Consider the following 8,951-nt stretch of genomic DNA (forward strand, 5'->3'; position numbering starts at 1 on the left):
AACAGGGAAACCGGTCATCCCCCAACCAGAATTTCTGTAAAACCTGGTTAATGGTGGAAAAGACATTTGCTGGAATATGTTTCTGCTCTAGTTGGTACTGGTGATATTCTCCCACACAGAAACATTTTGCTGCTCTAGTTGGTACTGGTGATATTCTCCCACGCAGAAACATTTTGCTGCTCTAGTTGGTACTGGTGATATTCTCCCACGCAGAAACATTTTGCTGCTCTAGTTGGTACTGGTGATATTCTCCCACGCAGAAACATTTTGCTGCTCTAGTTGGTACTGGTGATATTCTCCCACGCAGAAACATTTTGCTGCTCTAGTTGGTACTGGTGATATTCTCCCACGCAGAAACATTTTGCTGCTCTAGTTGGTACTGGTGATATTCTCCCACGCAGAAACATTTTGCTGCTCTAGTTGGTACTGGTGATATTCTCCCACGCAGAAACATTTTGCTGCTCTAGTTGGTACTGGTGATATTCTCCCACGCAGAAACATTTTGCTGCTCTAGTTGGTACTGGTGATATTCTCCCACGCAGAAACATTTTGCTGCTCTAGTTGGTACTGGTGATATTCTCCCACGCAGAAACATTTTGCTGCTCTAGTTGGTACTGGTGATATTCTCCCACGCAGAAACATTTTGCTGCTCTAGTTGGTACTGGTGATATTCTCCCACGCAGAAACATTTTGCTGCTCTAGTTGGTACTGGTGATATTCTCCCACGCAGAAACATTTTGCAGTATTCAAACATTTCCCAAAAGTGAGAAACAACAAACAAGAGACAGAAACGTGAGACGGTTATAAATGATTGTTATTATAATTGTTTTAAGATATGATGAACACATCCCACTGCATTGGGCTATATGAACCACACACTACCTCTCACAAGGTAAGACAAAAAACGAACTCTGCACATCACCTCATCCACTCACTGGTAGGTACTGGTGCTGCACAACACCTCATCCACTCAGTGGTAGGTACTGGTGCTGCACATCACCTCATCCACTCAGTGGTAGGTATTGGTGCTGCACATCACCTCATCCACTCAGTGGTAGGTATTGGTGCTGCACGACACCTCATCCACTCAGTTGTAGGTACTGGTGCTGCACATCACCTCATCCACTCAGTGGTAGGTATTGGTGCTGCACATCACGTCATCCACTCAGTGGTAGGTACTGGTGCTGCACATCACCTCATCCACTCAGTGGTAGGTATTGGTGCTGCACAACACCTCATCCACTCAGTGGTAGGTACTGGTGCTGCACATCACCTCATCCACTCAGTGGTAGGTAGGTATTGGTGCTGCACGACACCTCATCCACTCAGTGGTAGGTATTGGTGCTGCACGAGACCTCATCCACTCAGTGGTAGGTATTGGTGCTGCACATCACCTCATCCACTCAGTGGTAGGTAGGTATTGGTGCTGCACATCACCTCATCCACTCACTGGTACAGTAGGTTAAGCATTGTTTCTTGCCTTTTTTAAATATCACAACAGTGCTTTTCTTTGAATAAAGGTCTGGATGGTCCAATTTTCAACGGTCTCTATCGTTGTTATTGCAATGCAGGGCAAACTAAGACACTAACAACATTAACATGTGGCTTCATTGACATGTACCCCATATAGACATTGTACTGAAACACAGCTGATTGATTGAAACAATAGGTAGTCGTCTATACCAGCGGTTCCCAAACTGTGGGGCGGGGCGGGGCGGGGCGCCCCCCCCTCCCCCGCCCCCCCGCAGCGGCAGCACGTGGTCCTCCCCTCTCCATTTAAAAAATATATATACGTATATATATATATATTTTTTTTTTAAGGAACTCAGTCCAGCTTTAAACTTAAGTCTTGAAAGTGATAATAGTAGAATGTACGAGGTGACATTTCTAAATGGGGTATGACATCATCAGCTCCTCTTGTCCCGTTAGTCATTGTTCACATTAGAGAGATGTTTATAACTAGTCAGGAGTGTCCAGATCAATCAGCCCACGGCCGTCTTTTTACTTACTTTTTTTTTTAGCTCATAAATATTGTTGTAGTTTTTGAGTCACTCAAATATCACATGAATACACATTAGACATGATCAAATTTGTAAATAACTGCAAGAAAATGAGCATTAAAACGACAATATTTTCCTGTGACAAAATGTGTAGAATTGCAGGAAATAAGCTTTAAACCTGCTACATTCTCTCTGCCAACAAGCGGGGTGTCAACAGTTTGTGTCATGAACAGTGCTTGTGCCCATAGGGGGGTGGGGGGAGGGATGTTTGGGAACCCCTGATCTATAACCAACATGCCCATAGGGGGGTGGGGGGGGGGATGTTTGGGAACCCTGATCTATAACCAACATGCCCATAGGGGGTGGGGGGTGGGGGATGTTTGGGAACCCTGATCTATAACCAACATGCCCATAGGGGGTGGGGGTGGGGGATCTATAACCAACCTGGTTTGGGGAACCCCTGATCTATAACCAACATGCCCATAGGGGGTGGGGGTGGGGGATGTTTGGGAACCCCTGATCTATAACCAACATGCCCATAGGGGGGGGGGGGATGTTTGGGAACCCCTGATCTATAACCAACATGCCCATAGGGGGGGGGGGGGGATGTTTGGGAACCCCTGATCTATAACCAACATGCCCATAGGGGGTGGGGGTGGGGGATGTTTGGGAACCCCTGATCTATAACCAACATGCCCATAGTGGGGGGGGGGATGTTTGGGAACCCTGATCTATAACCAACATGCCCATAGGGGGGGGGGGGGGATGTTTGGGAACCCCTGATCTATAACCAACATGCCCATAGGGGGGGGGGGGGGATGTTTGGGAACCCCTGATCTATAACCAACATGTTTGGAACCCCTGATCTATAACCAACATGCCCATAGGGGGTGGGGGGGATGTTTGGGAATGATCTATAACCAACATTTGGGGGGGGGATGTTTGGGAACCCCTGATCTATAACCAACATGCCCATAGGGGGTGGGGGGGGGGATGTTTGGGAACCCCTGATCTATAACCAACATGCCCATAGGGGGGGGGGTGGGGGATGTTTGGGAACCCCTGATCTATAACCAACATGCCCATAGGGGGTGGGGGATGTTTGGGAACCCCTGATCTATAACCAACATGCCCATAGGGGGTGGGGGGGGGGGATGTTTGGGAACCCTGATCTATAACCAACATGCCCATAGGGGGTGGGGGTGGGGATGTTTGGGGAACCCCTGATCTATAACCAACATGCCCATAGGGGGTGGGGGTGGGGGATGTTTGGGAACCCTGATCTATAACCAACATGCCCATAGGGGGTGGGGGGGATGTTTGGGAACCCCTGATCTATAACCAACATGCCCTAGGGGGTGGGGGTGGGGGATGTTTGGGAACCCCTGATCTATAACCAACATGCCCATAGGGGGGTGGGGGTGGGGGATGTTTGGGAACCCCTGATCTATAACCAACATGCCCATAGGGGTGGGGGATGTTTGGGAACCCCTGATCTATAACCAACATGCCCATAGGGGTGGGGGTGGGGGATGTTTGGGAACCCCTGATCTATAACCAACATGCCCTAGGGGGTGGGGTGGATACTTGGGAACCCTGATCTATAACCAACATGCCCATAGGGGGTGGGGGGGGATGTTTAAGGAACCCTGATCTATAACCAACATGCCCATAGGGGTGGGGGTGGGGGATGTTTAGAGGGAACCCTGATCTATAACCAACATGCCCATAGGGGGTAGTGGGGATGTGGGACCCCTGATCTATAAACCAACATATTTGGAACCCCTCCATCTATAACCAACATGCCCATAGGGGGTGGGGGTGGGGGATGTTTGGGAACCCCTGATTTAACCAACATGCCCATAGGGGTGGGGGTAGGGAGCCCCTGGTAGGGGTGGGGTGGGGATGTTTGGGAACCCCTGATCTATAACCAACATGCCCAAGGGGGTGGGGGTGGGGGATGTTTGAACCCCTGATCTATAACCAACATGCCCATAGGGGGGGGGGGTGGGGGATGTTGGGAACCCCTGATCTATAACCAACATGCCCCATAGGGGTGGGGGTGGGGAAACCCCTGATCTATAAACCAACATGCCCATAGGGGGTGGTGGTATGTTTGGGAACCCTGATCTATCCAACATGCCCAGGGGTGGGGGATGTTTGGGAACCCTGATTATAACCCAACATGCCCATAGGGGTGGGGTGGGGGATGTTTGGAACCCCTGATCTATAACCAACATGGTAGGGGGTGGGGGATGTTTGGGGGAACCCTGATCTATAACCAACATGCCCATAGGGGGTGGGGGACATTTGGGAACCCCTGATCATAACCAACATAGGGGGTGAGGTGGATGTTTGGGGAACCCCTGATCTATAACCAACATGCCCATAGGGGTGGGGTGGGGATGTTTGGGAACCCCTGATCTATAACCAACATGCCCATAGGGGGTGGGGGTGGGGGATGTTTGGGAACCCTGATCTATAACCAACATGCCCATGGGGGGTGGGGGTGGGGGATGTTTAGGAACCCCTGATCTATAACCAACATGCCCATAGGGGTGGGGGGATGTTTGGGAACCCCTGATCTATAACCAACATGCCCTGGCTGGGGATGTTTCGGAACCCTGGTAACCAACACATAGGGGGTGGGGTGGGGGATGTTTGGGAACCCCTGATCTATAACCAACATGCCCATAGGGGGGTGGGGGGGGGATGTTGGGAACCCCTCTAACCAACATGCCCATAGGGGGTGGTGGGGGATGTTTGGGGGAACCCCTGATCTATCCAACATGCCCATAGGGGGTGGGGGTGGGGATGTTTGAACCCCTGATCTATAACCAACATGCCCATAGGGGGGGGGGATGTTTGGGAACCCCTGATCTATAACCAACATTTAGGGGGGGTGGGGATGTTTGGGAACCCTGATCTATAACCAACATGCCCATAGGGGGTGGGGGGGGGGATGTTTGGGAACCCCTGATCTATAACCAACATGCCCATAGGGGGGGGGTGGGATGTTTGGGAACCCCTGATCTATAACCAACATGCCCATAGGGGGTGGGGGGGGGGATGCAGGAACTGATCTATAACCAACATGCCCATAGGGGGTGGGGGTGGGGATGTTTGGGAACCCCTGATCTATAAAACATTTAGGGGGGTTGGTTTGGGAACCCCTGATCTATAACAAGGGGATCCCAAAAGTGAGAACCCCTGATCTATAACCAAATGCCCATAATGTTTGGGAACCCCTGATCAGACCAACATGAGAGGTTGGGGATGGGAACCCCTGATCTATAACCAACATGCCCATAGGGGGTAGGGGGTGGGGATTTTGGGAACCCTGATCTATAACCAACATGCCCGCTAGGGGGTGGGGATGTTTGGGAACCCCTGATCTATAACCAACATGCCCATAGGGGTGGGGGAAGAACCCTGAAAACCAACATGCCCATAGGGGGGTGGGGGTGGGGGATGTTTGGGAACCTGATCTATAACCAACATGCCCTAGGGGTGGGGGGGGGGATGGGGAACCCCTGATCTATAACCAACATGCCCATAGGGGGGGTGGGGGGGGGGATGTTGGGAACCCCTGATCTATAACCAACATCTGGGGTGGGGGTGGGGGATGTTTGGGAACCCCTGATCTATCCACTCAGTGGTAGGATGTTTGGGAACCCTGATCTATAACCAACATGCTCATGTTTGGGAACCCCTGATCTCAACATGGTAGGGGGTGGGGGATGTTTGGGAACCCCTGATCTATAACCAACATGCCCATAGGGGGGTGGGGTGGGATGTTTGGGAACCCTGATCATCCAACATGCCCAGTAGGGGGTAGGTGGGGGATGTTTGGGAACCCCTGATCTATAACCAACATGCCCTCAGAGGGGAACCCCCTATAACCAACAGCCCAGGGGGTGAGGATATTTGGTGGAACATCACCTGATCTATAACCACATGCCCATAGGGGGTGGGGGTGGGATGTTTGGAACCCCTGATCTATAACCAACATGCCCACCTGATCATCCAACATGCCCATAGGGGTGGGGTGGGGGATGTTTGGGAACCCCTGATCTATAACCAACATGCCCATGGGGGTGGGGTGGGGGATGTTTGGGAACCCCTGATCTATAACCAACATGCCCAGGGGTGGGGGTGGGGGATGTTTGGGAACCCCTGATCTATAACCAACATGCCCATAGGGGGTGGGGGGATGTTTGGGAACCCTGATCTATAACCAACATGCCCATAGTGGGGGGTGGGGGATTGGGTGCCCAGGATGTTTGGGAACCCCTGATCATCCACATGCCCATAGGGGGTGGGGTGGGGGATGTTTGGGAACCCCTGATCTATAACCAACATGCCCATAGGGGTGGGGGTGGGGGATGTTTGAGACCCCTGATCTATAACCAAACATGCCCATAGGGGGTGGGGGGATGTTTGGGAACCCCTGATCTATAACCAACATGCCCATAGGGGGTGGGGGTGGGGGATGTTTGGGAACCCCTGATCTATAACCAACATGCCCATAGGGGGTGGGGATGTTTGGAACCCTGATCTATAACCAACATGCCCATAGGGGGTGGGGGGTGGGGGATGTTGGGAACCCCTGATCTATAACCAACATGCCCATAGGGGGTGGGGGATGTTTGGGGAACCCTGATCTATAACCAACATGCCCATAGGGGGATGTTTGGGGTAACCAACATGCCCATAGGGGGTGGGGGATGTTTGGGAACCCCTGATCTATAACCAACATGCCCATAGGGGGTGGGGTGGGGGATGTTTGGGAACCCCTGATCTATAACCAACATGCTTTGCCCATAGGGGTGGGGGGGGGATGTTTGGGAACCCTGATCTATAACCAACATGCCCATAGGGGTGGGGGGTGGGGGATGTTTGGGAACCCCTGATCTATAACCAACATGCCCAGGGGGTGGGGGTGGGGGATGTTTGGGAACCCTGATCTATAACCAACATGCCCATAGGGGGTGGGGGTGGGGGATGTTTGGGAACCCCTGATCTATAACCAACATGCCCATAGGGGGTGGGGGGATGTTTGGGAACCCCTGATCTATAACCAACATGCCCATAGGGGGTGGGGGGTGGGGGATGTTTGGGAACCCTGATCTATAACCAACATGCCCATAGGGGTGGGGGTGGGGATGTGGGAACCCCTGATCTATAACCAACATGCCCATAGGGGGTGGGGGGGGGATGTTTGGGAACCCCTGATCTATAACCAACATGCCCATAGGGGGTGGGGGGTGGGGGGATGTTTGGGAACCCCTGATCTATAACCAAACATGCCCATAGGGGGTGGGGTGGGGGATGTTTGGGAACCCCTGATCTATAACCAGCATGCCCAGGGGGTGGGGTGGGGGATGTTTGGGAACCCCTGATCTATAACCAACATGCCCATAGGGGGTGGGGGTGGGGGATGTTGGGAACCCTGATCTATAACCAACATGCCCATAGGGGGTGGGGGTGGGGGGATGTTTGGGAACCCTGATCTATAACCAACATGCCCATAGGGGGTGGGGGTGGGGGATGTTTGGGAACCCTGATCTATAACCAACATGCCCATAGGGGGTGGGGGTGGGGGATGTTTGGAACCCTGAATAACCAACATGCCCATAGGGGTGGGGGATGTTTGGGAATGATCTATAACCAACATGCCCATAGGGGGGTAGAGTGGGGATGAGGAACCCCTGATCTATAACCAACATGCCCATAGGGGGTGGGGGTGGGGATGACATCATGTTTGGGAACCCCTGATCTATAACCAACATGCCCATAGGGGGTGGGGGTGGGGGAGTTTGGGGAACCCCTGATCTATAACCAACATGCCCATAGGGGTGGGGGTGGGGATGTTTGGGAACCCTGATCTATAACCAACATGTCATAGGGGTGGGGTGGGGGAGTGGGAACCCCTGATCTATAACCAACATGCCCATAGGGTGGGCCTGGGGGATGTTTGGGAACCCTGATCTATAACCAACATGCCCATAGGGGGTGGGGGGGGGGGATGTTTGGGAACCCCTGATCTATAACCAACATGCCCATAGGGGGGTGTGGGGATTTTGAACCCCTGATCTATAACCAGCATGCCCATAGGGGGTGGGGGTGGGGATGTTTGGGGAACCCCTGATCTATAACCAACATGCCCATTATGTTTGGGAACCCCTGATCTATAACCAACATGCCCATAGGGGGTGGGGGTGGGGGATGTTTGGGAACCCCTGATCTATAACCAACATGCAGGGGGTGGGGGGTGGGGGATGTTTGGGAACCCTGATCTATAACCAACATGCCCATAGGGGGTGGGGATGTTTGGGAACCCCTGATCTATAACCAACATGCCCATAGGGGGTGGGGGTGGGGGATGTTTGGGAACCCCTGATCTATAACCAACATGCCCAGGGGGTGGGGGTGGGGGATGTTTGGGAACCCTGATCTATAACCAACATGCCCATAGGGGGGGTGGGGGTGGGGATGTTTCTGATCTATAACCACATGCCCATAGGGGGGTGGGGGGTGGGGGATCTGTAACCAACATTAGGGTCATGAACCCCTGATCTATAACCAACATGCCCATAGGGGGTGGGGGTGGGGGATGTTTAGGGAACCCCTGATCTATAACCAACATGCCCATAGGGGATGTTTGGGGGTAGGGGGGGGATGTTTGGGAACCCTGATCTATAACCAACATGCCCATAGGGGGTGGGGGAGGGATGGGGTGATCTATAACCAACATGCCCATAGGGGGTGGGGGGATGTTTGGGAACCCCTGATCTATAACCAACATGCCCATAGGGGGTGGGGGGGATGTTTGGGAACCCCTGATCTATAACCAACATGCCCATAGGGGGTGGGGATGTTTGGGAACCCCTGATCTATAACCAACATGCCCATAGGGGGGGGGGGGATGTTTGGGAACCCCTGATCTAT

At 52.7% G+C, this 8,951-nt stretch overlaps 1 long non-coding RNA gene across 3 annotated transcripts; it reads right to left on the bottom strand.

The window, feature by feature from the left end:
* Positions 1-796: 796 nt before the first annotated feature.
* Positions 797-2,258, bottom strand: LOC127920171 (uncharacterized). 3 transcript variants are annotated; one of them, XR_008105324.1, is made up of 2 exons: positions 1,395-2,258; positions 797-1,273 (listed from the first exon to the last, which is right to left on the bottom strand). It is a non-coding gene; the product is annotated as an uncharacterized LOC127920171 (long non-coding RNA). The 3 variants fall into 3 exon arrangements; XR_008105323.1 differs by having other exon boundaries at positions 1,356-2,258; XR_008105326.1 differs by having other exon boundaries at positions 1,317-2,258.
* Positions 2,259-8,951: the final 6,693 nt, after the last annotated feature.

This window comes from Oncorhynchus keta, unplaced genomic scaffold (genome assembly GCF_023373465.1).
Source record: "Oncorhynchus keta strain PuntledgeMale-10-30-2019 unplaced genomic scaffold, Oket_V2 Un_contig_18534_pilon_pilon, whole genome shotgun sequence".
NCBI lineage: Eukaryota > Metazoa > Chordata > Actinopteri > Salmoniformes > Salmonidae > Oncorhynchus > Oncorhynchus keta.